We start from the raw sequence: 12,068 nt of genomic DNA, 5'->3' as shown, positions 1-12,068 counted from the left end.
GCAAAATTCCACATGTGCGTACTTGCATGTTTGAATAGAGGATATCCCTAGCTTGACTGGCTGTTCAAAGGGGTCATTTTACCTCCCCATAGTGAAAAACAATGGTATAGACAACAATTTGGGCCTTGTTGTAAATGCAATTGGCTAGAAACTTCAAAAACTTCCTTCTCCTTATCACAAAACACCCTACAGAAGCAACACAAAGGAGGAGAGCATTCTTTGGTTCCCTGTTCAGGGGATATGGCCTTTCATGTTTGGAGAAGGCATGGTGACTGGGGTGGCAGGAGCATCTGGCCACAGCCGGTTGACATCTTTTCAGATCACGAAGCAGAGAGCTGTCAGCAGAACCAGATGTAACTTTCAAGACCCTCTCCCCAGTACCTCAGTTTTGCTATATAGTCCTCATGTTCCATAGGCCCCACAGCTTTCCAAATTAACACCACAAGCTGAGGACCAAGTGTTCAAACACGTGAGCCTGCGGGGCACGTTTCACATTTGAACTGTTAACGATGGTGTGCGGTAAGATAATTGCATCAGTCCAAACAGGCAAGACTTTGCTGCGTGGGGCGTATGTGAGCACCCTGCCTTGGGAAAGGAGGCTCAGTTCTCACTCATGTTCTAATAGTAACAGGGGTACTGGGGTGGGGGAATCTTCTCACCGCCACACCCCAAATCCAGGCTGAGGAAACCTTTGCCCCTGTGTAATTTTGCTGGATCATTAGTCCCATTCCAGAAGTGCTCATGTTTTATTGGCTTACATAAGCAACAGGACCACTAGTCACAAAACAGGTGGGGACATCTGATCCAGTGACGTGGCCAAAGAGAGAACAGGAATATTTGTGAAAGGTCCCCATGACTACTGGTGTAATTTTTAGAAAAATTAGAAAAAAAAACCCATAAAGTGTTTAGCTTCTCTGCTTTAAAAAGTAAGGCCAAGGTACATAAAGCTGTATTCAAAAAATACAGCACACAGTAAAAAGAATTTTATATCCATGTTATGGGGAATTAAGATGGGAAAAGTAGGGAGTAGAGAGTGAGGAAGGAAATGCAGGGGACTTTTGTTGGGTAGGGGCGAGGCCACACTCCACAACTAAGTCAGTGTTTTCTGCAATATGAACTCTGTAGCTCATAGTATTCCCCAGGCTGTTGTCCCAGAAGACTAGCTCCTCAGGAAGGAGGAGCAACACTTCCAGTTCCCCAGCGTTCCCTCTTTTCTGGAGCTGTTCTAGTAAACATCAGGGCTCCAGAACTCTGTACTGTGCTCCTCACAGGACACCCCCCCCCCGCCGCCTCTGCACTTCCTGGGAACAATTTACTCCAGTTCATTAGAAAGCATTGGAAGGCCAGGCATGTGTGGTCAAAGCCAGACTCCAGGATTCCCTTCATGCAGAAAGCCACCTACCTACACACAGGCTGCAGATAGTTCGAGGGGTGTCAAACACAGCAAAGGGGATCGCCTCTCTAATGCCAAGACTCGATTCAGTGCACACATTGAAAGATGGCATGAATATGCTAAGCACACATTTTTATAATAGAAAAGACTCATCCTGTCTCTCTGTATGTCTGCAGGTCTTTAAAAAAACCAACTAGCTCCAGGAACCGGGTGTCTTCCTCTGCCTCTGCTCCTCCTCCTGGGCTCTCCACTAAAAGCTGTGCGTGGTGCTCAGAAAGCCACGCTGACATGGCTGCCATCTTGGGACCACTCGCAAGCCTCACTCACTGCTCATGATGGAGGAGTGGAGAAGTGGCCTGGTTACAGACGGAGGAGTAGAGAAGTGGGCTGGTTACACACTCCCAAGTTTTTGTGAGAAGCACTTGTCTAGCTGGGTAATGGACCACATTTGAAAAGAGCCAGGGATAAAAGGGGAAATCTTGGGAGTGACATAGAGCTAGACCGTCTTGTATTGGCTGGACCAGTTTGGAATCCTTCCATTGTGCCATTGCCTGGGGAACTTTGACCTTCAAAACCACACCCCCATATCAGTCAATTCTTGCCATCCTCAAATTACCCTGAGACCAGTGGTTCTTCTTACCTAGGCTCCACAGGTCTTCTTCGTGAGGCTTGCTCACACATCTGTTCACAGCTGGTATGATGGCTGGGGCTGGTTGAGACTTCTTTTCCAGTGGTGTGATGGCTTCTGTTAATCACCAGTTTGGCTGGATGGAGAGGCATTAGGGAATGTGTAGCGCACATTTGTGGGTGTGTCTATGGGGTAGGTTTCCCAAGAAGATTGGCCTGGAGGCCAGCAGGCTGAACGCTGAGGCCCTACCCTGAGTGTTGGCCACTATCCAGGAGAAACAAGAAGTGGAAGAAAGGGGAAACTGCCTTGTGTAGTAAGCTCCCTTTTTCCCGAGTTCCCTTGGTTCGCTGCTACCCCAGCCCATGGGTGTCACACCCTCTACCTCAGCCTTTCAGCTGGTACTCGGAGGATTTGACCCTCCCTGGGGCTTCCAGGCCCCCAGCCCCCAGCTGAGTTAACACCATTAACACCATTTCACTGGTCCTCCTTGCACTGGGGCTCCAATTTTCTCAGCCCGAGCAGTTTCTGGTGCCCCGAGGCTGTATACGACCATATGCAGCAGTAGCCATCCTCTCCCAGTCCTGTCCAAACTTGGGGCACTCTATCGTCATGGACAAAGTTTGTAGTTGAGAAGTCACAAAAAAGTAGTTTCAGAAAAAAGAATCTCCTAATGTTGTAGGTGAGTTTATGATTCTGTGTTAGGGCACATGCAACTGGCTGCCCCATGGCTGGCATGTGTGTAAGCCAATCTAAGAAAATGATGCCCATGTTCCCTTGGTTCTGTTCCTCTAGGGAACTTTGGCTGATGGATGTAGCCTCGCATTCTCCTCTACGACGGCTGAGCTCATTCATATGGTTACCTTAGTACTCCAAGAGAAACAAATTAAGTTACACTTGTAAGGGGGAAGATAGGGTGAGTGCCTGTGTTCATTTGCATCCGACCACTTCTGAAACCAACCTTGCCAGGGCACTTCTCTGTTCGTGTTTTCCTTGGTGCTTCCCTTTCCACTCCACCATCCAGGATGCATAGCCATCAGGGGCCCAGTGTGTATCATCTTGTGAGAGATCTAGGGCACTATTACTAATAGGCAAAGGGTAACCTCTTTTGGGATAAGTTTTGACTACATAGGATGGGGGAGGGAGTCCAGAAGTATTGAAATTAAACAAGACAGAAAGTTTTCTTTTTCAGGCTAAATATGCAGTGTAAGAGCCTTGTCGATATCACCAGGGACCAAGGGACCTTCCAGCCCATCAACTTGCTACCACCACCAAATGACTCCTTTGTCTTCACAATTTAGAAGGCTGTTCCAGCTCCGGTCTCTACTTCTCCAGCCGGTAATACAAGTGTCTGAGTGCAGGATCCTTTTCTGAAGGAAGGACTGTCTCTGTTCTCAAGAACAGGTGATTTCTCAGCCATGTTCCTGAGTGTAGGACATGACTCCATCAACCATGTAGGCAGGAAATCAGGACTCAAGGGTGAGGTGGCTCAGGAAGAAAAGAGAGGCACGTGAATGCTTCAAAGAAGCCATCTGTGAGCACGGGCAGGAAGCAGCATAGATTTTGTGCATCGGATGGGGGGCTTTTTGCAGAAATAAGTTTTCCCCTTAAGAGATGTGTGGAAAATTGCACACATCTCAGTTGCTTACTCATCATGGGCAGTGGATTCTGGATCGTGTTATCTACCTAGGTCTGTCAGGGCAGAGATAGTCTCCTGTTGCAGCCCCCAGGCAGTTCCATTCTCATGGGACTTTATACTAACCTCCTGGGCAACGCCTGGGAAGGTCTTGGGATTGGCTCAGCTACTCAGACCCAGCATTGGGGCACATTGAAATTTCTTTCCATTGGGATGAGCCAACTGTGTAGTCCAAGCTTATGAAGCTTAAGCATACAGCTTGATAGCTTTTTACATAGAACATACCTATGCAATCTTTGCTCCCTTAACACACCCAGAGGGTTTTCTCATGCCTCTCTCCCATCAATATCCACCGCCCCCCCAGAAGTAACAGAGACTTTGAAGTCTATTATCAATCCAGTCAATGGGATTTTCTTACCAGCCTACTGCCTCCCAGATTATTCTGAATGGAACCTGTGCTCTTTTCTTCTGTTCTCAGTGTGAACTTTTGATCAGCCCTCCTCCCTGAGTCTACAGCAACCAGTCAAAACAGAGGAGCAAGGGACCTGTGCTTAAGGCTCTGCAGCTATTTCGAGGAAAAAGCGTGACATGGTTTTAAAACTCTTCCTGCTGAGGTTGAACATAGCTCCAGTCTCCTGGATCCTGGTTCAAATGCTCCTTGTCATCTGTATGGCTGAGACCTGCTGACACCCGGGTTGCAGAATAGCATTCAGCAGACACACAGGCATCTTCCCTCTCCTCTCATGTAAGCTTTCAAGTCCTAGTATCTCTTTCGATGTCTCTCCCGGGTCCAAAGTGCTAAGGCTGTTTTTGTTGGTGTTCTCCTTCCTTGCCATAGCCCTTACCACTCAGGTTCTCCCTCTGGGCCTTTGGCCAAAGGACTTTAACAGTTTATAGGACAATTTGGCAAGCTCTCCGTGGTTGACATGACTGATGCATGGACCGTACATAAAGATGCACTTTAGTTGTAGTGCTTTAGGGTGTTATTGCTCAAAACAAAATCCCCGAGGAAGAGGCAGCCACCTCACCAGGCACTGTGTTGGAAAGGCAGAGTCTAGGACCCCACCTATATTAACCTGTTTATTGTTACTACAGTGAAGTGGTCACGGCATGTTAACTTTATAAGGAATTTTGTTTGGCTCACAGTTTTGGAGATTCAAGGGTATCGCAATGGTGGCTGAACTCTTCTGGTGAAGATGCTCTTGGTGGTACCATCTCATAAATATGTGTGAGGACTAGATTGTAAGACAAAGCAGCAAGTCAGTGAACTTCTAGAGTCCCATTGTCTCCTCCTAAGACAATCCTCAATGACCTAAGACTTTCCACTGATCTCTAGTTCTTAAAGGTTGGCATCTTAAAGATGATCCGCTATCATCTTTACCATGACTACTACTAGGCTTCTGGCGTGTGAATACTGTGGTGAGATGGCACACATTCCGCCATATCCACACCATGGCATGGCCTCACACTGATACAAAGCAATCGATGTTTGCACAGATGACTCTCTATGTGTGTAAACAGTGACTCTGGGTTTAAGTGGCTCCTCATGTGTGGTCATTATGTCCCTGCAAAAGCTAATGTGTTCTTAGTCTGTGGAGGCTGCAGCTTTTTGCCTGTAACTGCCCGCGTGTGACTTCAGGGGCTTACTTTTCCTTACTAGTGGCCCACAGTTGCTTATCCACAATGGAATCTTTCTGATTTTATGCAAATTCAGCACTGGTGTAGTTAGCAAAAAACCCTAGTTTGACTGGCAGCTATAGTGAGGCTTTTTAGCATCTTTTCCTGCTTTGTGTAACTAGTCTTGTATCTTGGCAGAAAAATATCACTTCCAGAGGCTTGACAGCAGGTACCTTACCCCAGTAAACCACCTTGCTGGTTCTTCTGTATTATTTTTTAACACAAGGTCTCTCACTACTGACAGCTTGCCATTTAATCTAGACTGGCTGGTGACCCAGCCCCAGGGATCCTCCCATCTCTGCCTCCCAAGTGCTGGGACTATGGTTGCTGCACCTGGCTTTCTATGTGGGCGCTGGCAATGGATGCCAGGGATCCATGCTTGCGATACAAGTGCTTTAGCAATTGAGCTGCCTCCCCAACCCCTCTTCAAGCCTTGTCTTTCTAATATCCAGAGACTTTCAACTGTGAAGTTTCTTTGTCCTGAAGGTTTTCAGATGCGGGGCATGAACTTTTATTATCCCCTTGTCTAGTAGGTGATGTGTTCTGTCTTTGGCCTTAAGTTATTAGAACCAATTACAAAGGTAATATTTGTTTGGAGAAAAACTGCAGCATACGGAGTGAGATGCCCTCATCTTGCTCTTCACCAATCAATGCTCGACAGCCGAACATTTCTGTCCTTTATTCTTGTCTTCCCCACTTAAGCTGGGTGGCAGGGAACCACCACAGTATAGTCACAGGCCACGTGCCTTGCTTGACAACAAGTTGCTTAGAAAATATTTGTTCCTTAGGATTCCAGTGGAGCTGGAAATTTCTGTCACTTAGTGATGCCCCAGCTGTGGCATGCTGTGACCCAGTGCATGGCTTCCAGGTTTTTGGTGATGCCAGCATAAAGAAACCTACTGCACTGCTAATGGCACACTTGACAATGACACTGAGCCACCGTGGTGCTGGTTTATGCCATACTATGCTAGACTTTTAAAATAAACTTTCTTTTTATTTATTCTTTGTGTTTCACATTGTGCTTCTTGATCCCATTCATTTCCCCACCCCTTTGGATCCCCCACTGCTCTGCAACCTCTCCCCCAAATAAAATAAAATAAAAAATTAAAATAAATAGTAGAAAAAAAGAAACTCAATCTTGTCATGGAAGCTTTCGTGTGACACAGTGAGTCGAGGAGTGAATGCTATTGTCTGTACATCTTGTAAGTGTGCATTGCAAAGTGTCATGGGTCTGGTTTGAAGTCTCTGCTTCCTACTTCACTGTCAATGCTGGGCCCTCCCTGGAACACCTCTTGGATATCCTGATGTTGCCCTGTGTCGTGGAGATCCTGCAGCTTTGAGTTTACAGGACCTGTCCCTTCACCTGCTCCAGCAGATCACAGATGGGGTGGATGTTGGGGCGGGCCAACTCATAACCTTGCTTCTGGGCCTGGGTAGTTGCAGGGTTGGTCAGTGTGCCAGTTCTTCTCCATCCTCAGCACCTCAGGGTGAGCGCTCAACATTGCTCCATTGCCCTGGCTAGTTCAACCCTTGCAGTGATAAGCAAGGGGAGGGGCCATTTCTGCTTTTATGCCCCAAGAGCCACCTCTCTCACACCTACACCATCAGGGCCAGCTCTACTGTGTTGCCCGGATGAGGCACTGCTTGTGACGGACAGGAACAGCTCTCCCACTCTTATGACCTCAGGGTCAGCTCTCCCACCTGCTGCAGGCAGTGAGGGGTTGGGGAGGCATCTCTCCTGCCCATGTCACCATATAGCAGATGAGGGGTGGGGCCAGATCCCCCACACTCACGTTCTTGGCTCACCCGCACCTCCATCAGCTCTACTCTGCTGTCCTGGAAAGGTGCAGGGCCCTCTTTCCCAAGTGCTGCAGCTGGTAAAGGGGTTAGCTCCCTTGTCCACCTCAGATGGTAGGGCCAGCCGGGGGAGGAGGGCATCTTTCCCTCACCCTCACCATTACATGGCAGATGAGAGGGGTGTGGCCAGCTGTCCCACTCTCAGGGCCAGCTAGCTCACGTGTGCCTCCACTAACAGGGTCATCTCTACTCTGTTGCCCAGGTGGGGAGCAGGGGTCACTTTCCTGAGCGCTGCAGCTGGCAAGGGAGAGGGTCAGCTCCCTCATCTGTCGCAGGTGGCTAGGGGCAAGGGGTGAGGGGGTGGCAACTCCCCCCTCCCAAGCTTCTACATGACAGATGAGGAGTGGGGACAGCCCTCTCACAGTCGCAACTTTAGGCTGGCTCACCCACACTTCCGCCAACAAGTTCCGCTCTATTGTGCTTCCCCGGGCGAGGTGTAGGGCCTGCTATTCTAAGTGCTACAGTTGGTGAGGGGCAGGAGCATCTCTGCTGTTCTTAGGGCCTCAGGGCCAGCTCTCCCATCCACCTCAGGTGTGGAGAAGGGCGGGGTCGGGGAGGTTACCTCTCCCCTGCCCGTACTACCATGTGGCAGCTGAGGGGCAGGACCGGATCTGACATGTTCACCTTCTCCTCGAGGCAGTCTCACCTGCAGTCCTGTCAGCAGGGACAGTTCAGTCCCTGTTGTGTCAAGTCCGTGCTGCCCAGATGAGGTGCAGGGCCTGTTCTTCCGAGTGTTGCAGCTGCTTAAGGAGAGGGTCAGCTCCCTCACCAGCTGGGGGCAGTGGGGGTGGGGGTCATCTTTCCCTTCCCCCACTACTATACCACAGATGAGGGAGGCCGTACCCTTCTCACACGCTCAGGGACTATGCTGAACTTTTGTTACTTTATATTTTTAAATTTATTTATTTTTATTTAATATGTATGGATGTTTTGCCTGAGTGAGTGAGTGTGTGTGTGTGTGTGTGTGTACCATATGCATGCCTGGTGCCCTTGGAGGCCAGGAATAGGGCATCTAATCCCTTTGGAACTGGAGTTATGGATGGTTGTAAGCCACTTAGGTTCTGGGAACCCACCTCCAGTCTCCTGCAAGAGCAGGAAATGCTCTTACCCAGCCAAAGCTCTCTAGTCCTTGAGTGTCAGTTCAGACTCTATGAAGACAATCCCGACTAGCTGCACGTTTCTCCCGTTTTCTCACTTGATGCATATTTAGGCAGCGCACTACTGAAGTTACACTGGGAGATGCTGTTGGTACTTGGGCGGCAACCCTGGAGGCTGACAGTTTCAGTGTGTCTCTAACTACTAGAGCCTGCATCCATTGCTTTCCTTAAAGGAATAGAAGCTCTGAAATTCCAAGGAGGTTCGAGAGCCCCTGCACCACGACGCCAGCTCCCTCCACTTGGCAAGTTTTCTTAGAGCCATTTCCTTAGAAAGCCCGGCGGCATTAAGCACCAGTTACTCACCATGGTAACTGGATGCCGCATTTACCTTTCATTGCACACCTTTCCTGCCCCGTGTGCCTGCCACTTATATTTGCACCTCTCCCTTGCTGCCTTTGCAGGCAAGCCTTGGTGGTCTTTGCTCATCTCTGTTTCAGCAGACATAGAGACCATAAAAACTTAAAATAGCCCATGTAATTTAATAATTTATTTTATTTCCATGAGCATTTGTGTTTGTGTGTGTGCGCGCACACGCTTGATGTATTTATGTGTGTGCCCATATGTGTGTTGGTCCTTGTATGTGAGTGTGAATATCAGAGGTTAGTGCCAGGTGTCTCACCCTGTCTCTCTCTACATTGCTCTCACTGAATCTGGAATTCTCTGACGGGCTAGACTGGCCAGCCTGTGAAGCCCTAGGATTTCCTTGTCTTCACCACCCCAAGTGCTGGAGATCCCAAGTGTATAGACAGTTGCTACCATACTTGGCTTCTTGTGTGGGTTCTGGGGATTCGAACACCAGTTCTCGCTCTTGTGCAGCAGACATTTTCCTCACCGAGCCACTTCCCCAGCCCCTCACTGCTATTCATAAACTGTCGCATGTGCCACAGGTCGCATGGGTCCTGTAGCCTCTAACCTTTCCCCTCTCACTGTCTTATCAGTGGATAATTTTGGAGCTGTGGAATTTGGGGTGCTTCAGATGCTATATGGAAAACCCCTTTACATGTATTTGGGGGTGTATGCCTATGTACTCCAGAAAGAAAAGTTGGTAGCGGAAGAATTTCAGGATGCACGTAGGTGTGGAGCAGGGAGACAGGGCAGGGGCGGTAGCGCATGGATGATGTGTTTGCCTGCTAGTTATGCGGTGTTTCAGGTGTTCTGCTGACAGGGCTTAGGCCCCACGGTCACTGCAACTTGCTTCTTGGAGTGGGCTCTCCTGGGCTGCACCGAGTCAGTATTTTCCTGGGGACTCAAGGCAAGAGCTGCTTAGAATGAGCAACTTCTCAAGTGTGTCCTGCACACAGGGTTTCTCAGGACACGGACTGTCTGGTGATTTAACTGGGAGAGTCTCAGGCGGATTGAGATAGTTGGTCACCTCAGTGACACACCTTTGGCAGATTCCCCTTTTCTGGAGGCTGCTTTCCACCTTCTCACCCCCTCGGGCGCCACACTGATTCCTCCTTTTTCTTTGCTCCCACCGACCACCTCTGCCTACAAATAGACACGCACCTGCACACTTGTGCCGCAGGCTGCCATGGTACTGTTCTTCTGTAAAGACGGCTCTGTGCCGCTGAATGCCGGGAGCACCCCCGAGAACCGCATCACTAGGCAGTGCCATGTGTGTGCGAACAATATGGAGGACACCTCTGTGAACTAAGAGCACTATGTTTTTGCCAGGAAACAATCTCTCCAGGACCATGATAGATAGCCCTTGGCTGCCAGAAACAGCACGACGAGTCACATGACAAGATCTCTTTCCCATCCCAAACATGTCTATGCCATTTCTGGAATCTTCTCGTCCTCGGTGCATAATTATAAGTCAGGCATCAAGGTTGAGGATTTCTTCATTATTTCCCTCTCCTCCTTCAATAAAATCTCACGTAGTCCAGGCTGGCCTCAAACTCACTATGTAACCGAGGCTATCACTGAATTCCCAATCTTCCTACCTGCCCCCTGAAGACTGGGGTCATAGGTGTGTCACACCACACCCAACAATGGGAAGCATTCAGGCCTTGTGTTCCTCTGCTTGGTTCATTCATTTTTGTCACCTTGTGGCTTTCTGTTATCTCTTTTTCCAGCTCTTTTTATAGAGGATACTCAGTCTTTACCCTGGGGATGAAGTACAACGTCTATCTGTGTATAAACACTGAAGTCATTTATCTTTCCCCGCACTGGGGATGAGTGGAAGAGGGAGCCGAGCACTGGAGAACATAGCCCTCGAGTAGAAGCGTAAGCACCAAGAACTAGCCAAACTTCAAACCTCACTATTTCCCTTGGTCTCAGTTCTCTGAAACAGACTCCGAGACAAGGATTCCATAGGAGTTTCTGTGTGAGGTGGCCCTAGGAAGTACACATGCAAGAAGCAAGAAAAGCTAATAACAGCCATTTTTCTAAGGCTTGCTGTCATTGGGGAACTCTGAGAGACAGGTGAAGCACACAGTTAAGATAGCCACACAGGAGCAGGGCTTCTGGAACCTTTTTCTGTTAACTTCTTGACTGGTCAGTGGAGAGTTGCCTCTGGGGCCTTCAACTCTCAGAAGCTTCTGCCTGGCCCTCTATATAGGCCAGGGTCCTGCTGTGGCCTTGCTGTGCACCAGTCAAATTTGAGTGCAGGAAGTGCTTGTGTATTTCATCAGTCTTGTCCCTGTCCCAATGATGTCATCGTGTGCTGCATTTAAAGAGTTGCAGCATTAGGAAGGTGAAGAACCACTGGTCTGGAGTGGATAAAGCAAAAGGTCTGTGGACTGGGAAAAAAACTGAGCACAGTAAAGATTTCTATCTCTATTATCTTTATCTCTGTCACCTCTATCTCTGCCATCCCTATGTCTATCATCTCTATCATCACTATCTTTATCATCTCAATCATCTCTATCTCTACCATCCCTATCTCTATCATCTCTAACTCTACCATCCCTATTTCTGTCACTTCTATCTCTATCATCCCTATCTCTATCATCCCTATCTCTATCATCTCTATCTCTATCATCCCTATCTCTATCACCTCTATCTCTATCATCCCTACTTCTCCTATCCCTATCTCTATCATCTCTAATTCTACCATCCCTATCTCTACCATCCCTTATCATCTCTAACTCTACCATCCCTATGTCTATCATCCCTATCTCTAATATCCCTATCTCTATTATCCTTATCTCTATCATCCCTATCTCTATCATGTCTAGCTCTATCATTCCTAGCTCTATCATCTCTATCATCCCTATCTCTATAATCCCTATCTCTGTCACCTCTATCTCTATCATCCCTACTTCTCCTATCCCTATCTCTATCATCCCTATCTCTATCATCCCCAGCTCTATCATCCCTAGCTCTATCATCCCTAGCTCTAACATCTCTATCTCTATTATCCCTATCTCTATCATCTCTATCTCTAACATCTCTATCTCTATTATCTCTACCTCTATTATCCCTAGCTCTATCATCTCTATCATATCTATCTCTATCATCCCTATCTCTATCTCCCCTATCTCTATCATCTCTATCATATACCTTGTGCCAACTTGAGTTCTGTTTTTATGGCTGGAAAGCACAAGAATCCTGATCAGTATATCTTCCCTGAATGCTCTGTCCCTTTCACAAGCTCCTGGGCACTTGTTTTCTATGCCCTTGGCTCTGACAGCCATTGTCTCCCAGAGAATTCTAAGCCTTTATACTGTGGAAGTCCCCTTGCTCAAGAAAGAGAGAAGGCTTACCTTACCAGATAGAAAC

This window comes from Microtus oregoni, unplaced genomic scaffold (genome assembly GCF_018167655.1).
Source record: "Microtus oregoni isolate MIOR12 unplaced genomic scaffold, Mior012 000092F_ref0000046, whole genome shotgun sequence".
NCBI lineage: Eukaryota > Metazoa > Chordata > Mammalia > Rodentia > Cricetidae > Microtus > Microtus oregoni.
Note: the sequence above shows the minus strand (reverse complement) of the source record.